The sequence below is a fragment of the Nanorana parkeri genome, unplaced genomic scaffold (genome assembly GCF_000935625.1).
Source record: "Nanorana parkeri isolate BGI_ZX_2015 unplaced genomic scaffold, ASM93562v1 scaffold776, whole genome shotgun sequence".
In the NCBI taxonomy this organism is placed as follows: Eukaryota; Metazoa; Chordata; class Amphibia; order Anura; family Dicroglossidae; genus Nanorana; species Nanorana parkeri.
In genome coordinates this window covers 33,532-42,127 of record NW_017307044.1, presented here as the reverse complement: position 1 = coordinate 42,127, position 8,596 = coordinate 33,532, and the positions used below count along the sequence as shown (strand labels likewise).

At 42.8% G+C, this 8,596-nt stretch overlaps 1 long non-coding RNA gene across 1 annotated transcript in view; it reads right to left on the bottom strand.

Moving 5' to 3' along the window:
• LOC108793721 overlaps window positions 1–6,444 on the bottom strand; it is a 35,757-nt gene extending 29,313 nt beyond the window's left edge. The window contains exon 1 of the long non-coding RNA XR_001941660.1: window positions 6,337–6,444. This is a non-coding gene — a long non-coding RNA (uncharacterized LOC108793721). The remainder of the gene's footprint in view (window positions 1–6,336) is intronic.
• Between the last annotated feature and the right edge of the window lie 2,152 nt (window positions 6,445–8,596).

Genomic DNA, 8,596 nt, shown 5'->3' with positions numbered 1-8,596 from the left:
TTTCTGCTTTTAACTCCCCCTCCCCCCTTTTTTTTAATTGTTGGGATTTTCTTGTTATATACAATTCTGGTTTACATTAGGACCTGCTCTAAATTTGTCTACACCATCTACAGATCCCTATTTGTATTTGGGTTTTTGAACATTAGTACCTCTTCATTAGCAGATGTGCAATTTCCATTCCACAAGCAATTAGTCATTGTTGCTAACAAATTCCAGGAAGCGGGGTACAAGATACTCTCCAGCTGCACTGTTTTTTTGGAACTCTTATGTTCTGCGTCACCCAAATGCAACATCCGGATAACACCTATGAACATCATACTACTGTATAAGGTAACCCTGCAATGTTTTTAGTGGTCTAAATCCGGATCCCCTAGCCTACTTCTAATACACCTGGTACTAGATGTAATATTCCCATTTCTAATAAACAATCCTATCAAAGAGTGGGCACCTGCGGACCGTGATCTGTATAGTGAACTATGGTTCCTTTGTTATGATTAAAAATTCATAGGCTTCTTGCTACTCAGCACTTTCACTGCTTCCCCTCCCACACCATTACCCCTTAACTGCTATTTTCCCTCTCCTTACCCTTCCTTCCCTGTCTTTCCTACACCTTTTCTCCCACCCCCAACCCTCCCTCCTTTTTCTTTCTCTTTTCTCCCTGGTCTTACTCTAGTAGATAATGTATTTTAGTTTTTATATTTGTTTATTAACTTGCTGTAGTTTACAGATTTGAATGAGCATGATGCCGTTCCACACCTCCCTGGGACCTTGTTACTACTTTCTGTTTTGCATTCCCAAACTCTAATTTACAGGTCACCTGATGTTGCTCACATTCTACCACTACAATCCCTAGCTGAGAACCATGGGCACATGGCTGCCCATTCCGGCACTGATAAGTATAAATGCATCTAATTTTCTATACTACTTGACTGTGGTAATACCATCAGTGGCGTAACTACCGCCATAGCGACCCACGCGGTCGCTATGGGGCCCGGGGCAGAGGGAGGCCCGGTCAGGAGCGGGCTAAGGCACTTTTTTTTCTTAGTACCGCAGCTGCACAGACCTTATCAAGCAACTGTTGTGTGCCTGCAGCCACTAGGCGGAGTGATCTTTTCGGCTGTGCCTTCGGTTCTGACATCAGAGCCAGCAGAAGAAATACACGGAGAACTTTCAACACAGTGAGTAGAGATCGGTTAGTAAGCTGTCTGTCCTCATGCATTTCCTCCCTCTATCTCTCAGAGATAACAGATGTGACAGTTTACTGATTAACCTCTGCCCAGCTGCACTATCCTCTTGTCACCTTTCATTCTCTCATGGTGTCATAAAAGTTCTCTAGACGTCCGGTGTTGAGCCTACACTGCCCCCATGTCTGTGCACTCATTATTTCTGCTGAACTTTGCTTCAACTCTATAGATGAATCTCTGCTGGAGTCTCATCCCATGCTCCGCTGTGACTAGTCTTGTCATGGCCATCCATATCAATCAGCACAGTTCCTCTACAGTCATTCTTCTCTCCATCTGCATTGTCACCGGCTCTCTTCTGTGACATTTTATCTCTTATATTTATATTTTTATATTCTTTTATATCAGGTTCATCCGGACATTGCATTGCTCCCCCACATCTCTTCATCTTCATGCTGACACTGCTCTGCCAAAAAACGATTCTATTTTGTTTTCCAATTAAAGGACTTTTTCAAAATGTGTGGTTTCTTTATTTACTTTTACTTTACAAGTACCCCTTACTCATTCAAAAGGGGGGTGGTATCTGGGTGCCCCATTATTTAAATGCAAATAAGCCCCCCTGCCCACAGACCCCCACAGCCACCAGGTCAGGGTTGTGGGGAAGAGGCCCTTGTTCCCATCGGCATGGGGACACCCCCCCCCATCCCGAGGGCACGTGGCCTGGCATGGTGCAGGGAGAGGGGGGCGCTCAATCCTGCCCTGCAGGCCCTATGATTGGATCAAGGGTCTGGTAGGAATTTTCAGCGACCTAAGGCATACGGTAGAATAAAACTTTCCCCAAATGGCCAGGTCAGTATGCCTTACGTCGGTTGCATTTACAGTTCTGCTATACTTAAAAGTATATGTATAAAAGTATAAAAGTATATGTTTTGCTATGGGGCCCTGTGATTTCTAGTTACGCCCCTGAATACCATTCATATGACACTTTGGCTCCCAGACCCGAATGGCACTCGGGAGCTCACTAATTGCATTCGGGAGCTCACGAATTGCAATCGCGAGCTCCCAAATGCTATTGTGTTATTTGACAGATCAGAATGTCAAATGGGCGGAACAAGCCCCGTGTCTTTGTCGGGTTCCCACGGGTTGTCGGGCGTTAAGACTTTTTTATTTGAGCGAGTCGGCTGGCATCGTTAATCGTGATTGATGCTGGATTACATCAATGGATCCATTTTTTTTTTAAATAAAGGACTTATCAAAAAACGATTCTATTTTGTTTTCCAATTAAAGGACTTTTTCAAAATGTGTGGTTTCTTTATTTACTAAATAAATGTAGTTCCTAACTAAATTCTGTATTTACATCTTGCTGCCGGTGGCTAGATTCCGCAGTCAGCAGCAGAATGTAAACAATGGGGAGTAGTCAGTCTGCTATTGGATATTTCAAATTGCACCTGCCCACTGAGTGAACCTGAGAGAGAACCGAGGGGGAATGCTTGAGAGTCACTATTAACTCTCAAGCAACCAGAAACTACAGTTATCCAGCATCTACCAATCCCATGGGTGCTGGATAACTGGGAGTTTACTGTACCATTTCTGTGCTTGCAAATAACAAAAAGCTACATAGTGGAATCAAGTCCCTGAAAGATGTTTCTGACTTACAAGCTAACCTAAATTAACGGTTTGATTGGGTAGTGACTTGAAAAATAAGGCTTAATGTTGATAAATGTAAGGAGCCAATTACATAATATGTTGCATAAACTCTTACCCTGCCAGCGACCTAAGGCATACGGTAGAATAAAACTTTCCCCAAATGGCCAGGTCAGTATGCCTTACGTCGGTGGCATTTACAGTTCTGCTATAAGCTCATGGTCGCTTTAGCGACCATGAACTTGTATCAGAACTGTTCCCTGGACAGTCCCCATTAAATTAATAGCTGTCATCAGCGGATCCGAATAGTAATGGCTGGCGGGGGGTGTGGAGGAGCGAACCACTCGATCACGATTAGCAAGCCGCTCAATCACGATGAGCGAGCCGCTCAATCATGATAAGCGAGCGTCATGAGAGAGCAGCCCAGCGGGGAGGAGAGAGGAGCCGCTGTCATCCTGCCAGTTTCAGGATGACAGCGGCTGTGCGCGTGGCCGAGCGGAGGATCGGCAAATATCAGTGATATTGATCCTCTGTGTGAAGGACAAACACTGGAGTGATCATCTGATCACTCCAATGTCTGTAATATCTGGGGACACATAGTACTATGTGTCCCCAGTTATGAATGAACATGAAGTGATTTACATCACTTCCTGTTCATTCATACATTTCTGAATGGGGAGTAGCACTCAGTACAGAGGTTTCTCCCCATTCAGAAACTTGTTGATAGTAAATATTTTACTATCCAGAGTTTCTGAATGAATGGAAAGCCTCGTAATTAGTGCTTTCCATGCATTTAGTGCTGAGGCTGCAGAAAAAGAAATTGAGGACTCTGCGTACCCAATTTCTTTTTCTATTTCAAAAGGGAAATGTCAGGGGTCTGTTAGCCCCCCCAACAGTAAAAAAAGCAAAAACGCTTTTTAACATAAGTCGCTTATTTACAGTTTTGCATTGTTTAATTTTTGTACCTTTTCGCAAAAAGGCACAATTTAAAATGTGAAAATATTTGTTATTTATTAACTCAATACAGTTTTATCTTTTAGATTTAGTCAGAAAAGTATTTTTTTTGTGTACTGATACTGATTTTAGTGTGCTTTATCAATTGATTGATGTATTTTTATCGGTTTAATATTAATTTGAGAAACATTTGCGCAATTATCGCAGGGCCTACAAATTTAGTAGCACCATCTTTTTATTCTACGGGCCTGTGCTTTCAGAAAATATATGGTTTGGAGAGTCTTTTACAAACGCTAGCAACGCAGCAGATGAAGATCAAATCAATGGAAAAAATTGCAAAAGTGGTGTGGCCAGCTGAGGTGCAAAATGTTCCGTAGTGCTCGGCAGCGAAAGGGTTAATGCAAATGCATTACTATGTGTATACTATGTGCATGCTGTATTATGGCAACAATTATTACCAAAAAGGATATGTACCTTATTTTGGTTTTTTTTGCTTGTAAAGTAAGCAATCAGCAAATCATCAATAAATAAAGGTGTTACCTTCTCCAAGTGGCAATTGTGCAATAGAGGGTTTGGCCCCAGCAGCTATGATACTGTATGCAGCAATGAAAACAAATGCAATCTGATCTGGTAAGCATGTACGAGGTGAATGTGCTTTCTAACTATGGCAAACAACAAGGCGGCCTAAAGTATAGCGAATAGCACCAAATGATCAGCAAATGACCACCTCTTTTTAACATAAGTCGCTTATTTACAGTTTTGCGTTCCTTAATTTTTGTACCTTTTTGCAAAAAGGCACAATTTAAAATTTGAAAATATTTGTTATTTATTAACTCAATACAGTTTTATCTTTTAGATATCTTTTGTGCCAATTAGTTGGAAAGCGTGCTGGGGAATCAGTGACGTAACAACCGCCATATCGACCCACGCGGTCGATATGAGGCCCAGGGCAGAGGGGGGCCCGGTCGGGATGCCGGGGCTTAGCAGCTGAGAAGGCTTGGTGGAGGTGACTGTAGAGGAGGAGGCCAGGGCCCGGTGGCAGTGCTAGAGAAGGCTGGGGCCCGGCCACAGCAGCGCTGAAGTGGGCCGGGCAAAGTTGGCTGCTCTGGTTGCCTAGTTACCCGATCTGACGGCACGCATGCTCTCACATACAGGGGTATCTGCTGTAATAGCTTCCAGCTAGTGCCCCTTGTGCCCGCACGACGCATACGCTAGTGGGTGGGCTGCGCTAGTAGGCGGGTTGTGCAATGTGTGAAGGAGTATGACACCGTCTGCGAGGGGGAAGCGTCCTGTGGTCAGGTCAACTTGTGGTGGCTTTTCTACTTTCTCCAATGGCTGTGACAGCGGTGTGACAGCGGTGGCCTTCTCATTCATCAGTCTCTCTGGATATTTCTTCTTCTTACTCCCTTTGCCAGCATGTTATTGTTTACATCAATGTGTTGACTCTGTTTTACCATGTTTATTTGACATGTAATGGCGGGATTATGATGTCATAATGACGGGGGAGTGGTTTCTTTTTCATTTCTTGTTCAGTATGTCTATATAATGATGGTAATGTTATGTCTGCACTGTCATCCATGAGTCTGACGAAGAAGACTCTACATGGCTCCGAAAGTGCTTGCTATTGAGAGACAGCGTAAATAAATTGACATTTTTTGCTTGAATAATTGGGCTGGTGTGCTGGTGACATATTTCTACGGTCAGTTTGTTAGCGGTGCAATCCGCAGTAATTCCAAGCATCCATCTTTTAACTATGCGGGAATTGCGGTAAGGGGTACAGCAAGAATCTTTTATATTGGTACTTGCAGGGTCTCAAGTGGGCTCTTTGGGGTCACTCTCAGTTGGGCTCTGTAGGATCTCAGGTGGGCACATCGGGGTCTCAGGTGTGCAGAGTCTCCGGTGGGCTGTGCAGGGTCTATAGTATGTGTGAGGTCTCAGGTGGGCTCTCCACGATCTCAAGTGGGCAATGTGGGGGTCCATGGTGGGCTGTGTTGGGTCTCTGGTATGTGCGGGGTCTCAGGTGGGCTGTATGGGGTCTCTGGTGCCCTGTGCTGGGTCTCTGGTGGGCTCTACAGGTTCTCTGGTGGGCTGTGCGGGGTCTATGGTGGGCTTTGCAGCAGTAAAGGGCCGGAGTTATCTCCTCTTCAGCGCTGACGTCAGAGCCAGCAGGAGCAGAGCTGAAGAGAAGGAGATGGAGACGGCGCAGGCACGGGAATGTATTCTGGAGGTGGGTACTTTTTTTTTGGTGGGGGGGGGGCAGTTTGGGGGCCCCATACAAAATTTTGCTATGGTGTCCTGTGATTTCTAGTTACACCCCTGTGGGGAATGTTTACATTGACATCTAGTGATGTCAATAAATAAAGGTGTTACCGTCTCCAAGTGGCAATTGTGCAATAGAGGATTTGGCCCCAGCAGCTATGACAGCTATGATATTGCTGTATGCAGCAATGAAAGCAATGCATTGCAAAGCATATGCATTCATTGGAAAACATTGCACCAGATCAAACGATTCATATTTGTTATGTTTTATATTTTTTTTTGAGGTCATCATACACACCTTGTCCACTACTTTCTGATATCACAACATGTTGTAAGGAGGTTGATTTTGACTTCCTAAATGAACTAAAATCTGTAACATCTTCATATATGTCTTGCTTTTCTCTAGAATGAAATAAAATAATGGTTAGTAGATGCATTTTTCACTGCAAACCAAAAGTTAAAACAGTAATTGAACTAACCCATATATCTAAATACGCACTTATGCTAAGGCCATAATTAAAGCATGTGAGTCAAATGGCTGGAGTATAGTATATGCTGACATGAGTTCCTAACTCATAGTATTGCAACTTAAAGTGTAACTTAAATGACATCTTACCTGATGCTGTTTCAATTCAATTCATACTTCCAGCAGCCATTTACTAATTCCTAAATGGGAGGGTCTTCTTGATATATCAACACAATCAGTCCCAGTGTTGTGGGGCAATCTCATAAACAGAATATGATATTTCTGGACAGTTTTTAAAACAAGAAATCCATGTTTGATTTATTTCCCCCAGTATTAACAGCAATTTATTGGCCCTTAGCTCTCCACCATCATAATTGTGTTGGCTTACTACTTCCCTACTTAAAGATGTGACAATCCAGGTCAACCAGATGCTGAGAGAACAGTTTGCAATGTCATAGAGAGTGTGTCCCCCATACTAATGGGAGGTAAACAAATAAGTTGTATGTGGCACATATTTTCAGCATGGTGCCAGACTTTATCAACATAAGATCAAAATTAAGTGTTCTAGGTAAAGGCACATTCCACATGGCCACATGGAGGTGACAATCAGCAAAGGTGAGCTTTACCAGCACCTTCTGTTTAAAGTAAAGTATGTCATCACTAGATGTCAATGTAAACATTCCCCAGCACGCTTTCCAACTAATTAGCACAAAAAGCCTATTTAAACTATTACAGAATTTTAGGTGAGCAACAGAGGTTTTTGTTGCATAGGCGTTTCCATTAACTGCATAATATTTGTAGTATTGTCTGCCTTGATATTGTGAATGACTTCCTCTCTGTATTTATGACAACTAAAGTCAAGCTCAAAATTTTATTTTTAGCAAATGTTGGCTGAGCTATCATATCCCCCTTAAAACACACTCTTAAGGTGCCCATACACCTTACTATTATCTGCAGATTTTCTGTGGTCAGATGGAAAAAGTGCAACAGATTGGCCCAGATTACTCCATCCACACAGTTAAGTGTAGATGGAGGAATCTGTTGCACCTTTTCCATCTGACCACAGAAAATCTGCAGATAATTGTAAGGTGTATGGCCAGCTTTAGCATAGGGGCAAAGTCCTAGTCAGGTCTGATTAAATAAACTTAAATTAGGTGTGCACTGAAGTTATCCATGCTCACTACATCCAATCATAGGTAAGAGAAACTGTTTTGCCTTTTTTTTTGCCCTTGCACAATTCGATACATACAGTATCACCACTTCCTAAACGTTGTAAAAAAAAAAGTATGCAATATGAACTGAAATTTCCAGGAGTTGCTGTTTCAGGAAGCCCTAGAGGAAGTGCCCTCTCTGTTACTGTGACTTTTCAGAGATTTCAGCTTTTGGGATTTTTTTTTCTTAAGACGCTATAGAAATCTTTACACAGCAGGTTGAGCAGTTATGATCTGTGGAATACAGCCGATGACTTAGACCATATGGATTGTTGGAGAGGCCTCTGATTAGTTTTAAAACTGCAGTGTTTAGGTACAAATTCCTCCTTGTGTTTTTATTCTGAAGTAAAATTAGGAAAAACCTATATAATTTCTTCCTAGATTTTTGAAATCCCCGAAAATCTGGGGTCATCTTATACGCGGGGTATACAATGTATACCCCGCGTATAAGACGCCCGCTGGATGTGCGGTAATACTGTATGTACAGTAGCTTCGGCTACATACAGTATACCGAGCTGAGCCAACCACGGTAAGCGATGTACACAACCTCTGCCAATCCAAGCAGGCTTTGTATTCATTAATAGAATACATCGCTCGCCGTGATTGGCTCAGCGCGGTATACTGTATGTAGCCAAAGCTACCGTACATACAGTATTACCGCACATCCATCCATGATGTTTTTAAATGGTACTGCCTCGGAAGTGGGGTAGTCTTATATGACGAGTATAGCCCAAAACCTATGTTTTAAGTGGAAAATTAGGGGGTCATCTTATACACCCAGTTGCCTTATACGCCGGCAAATACGGTAATATGACAGTATATTCTGGGGAGTCAAAGTACAAATAACAAAATATACTGTGGGATTTGTTCCATATTTCGTA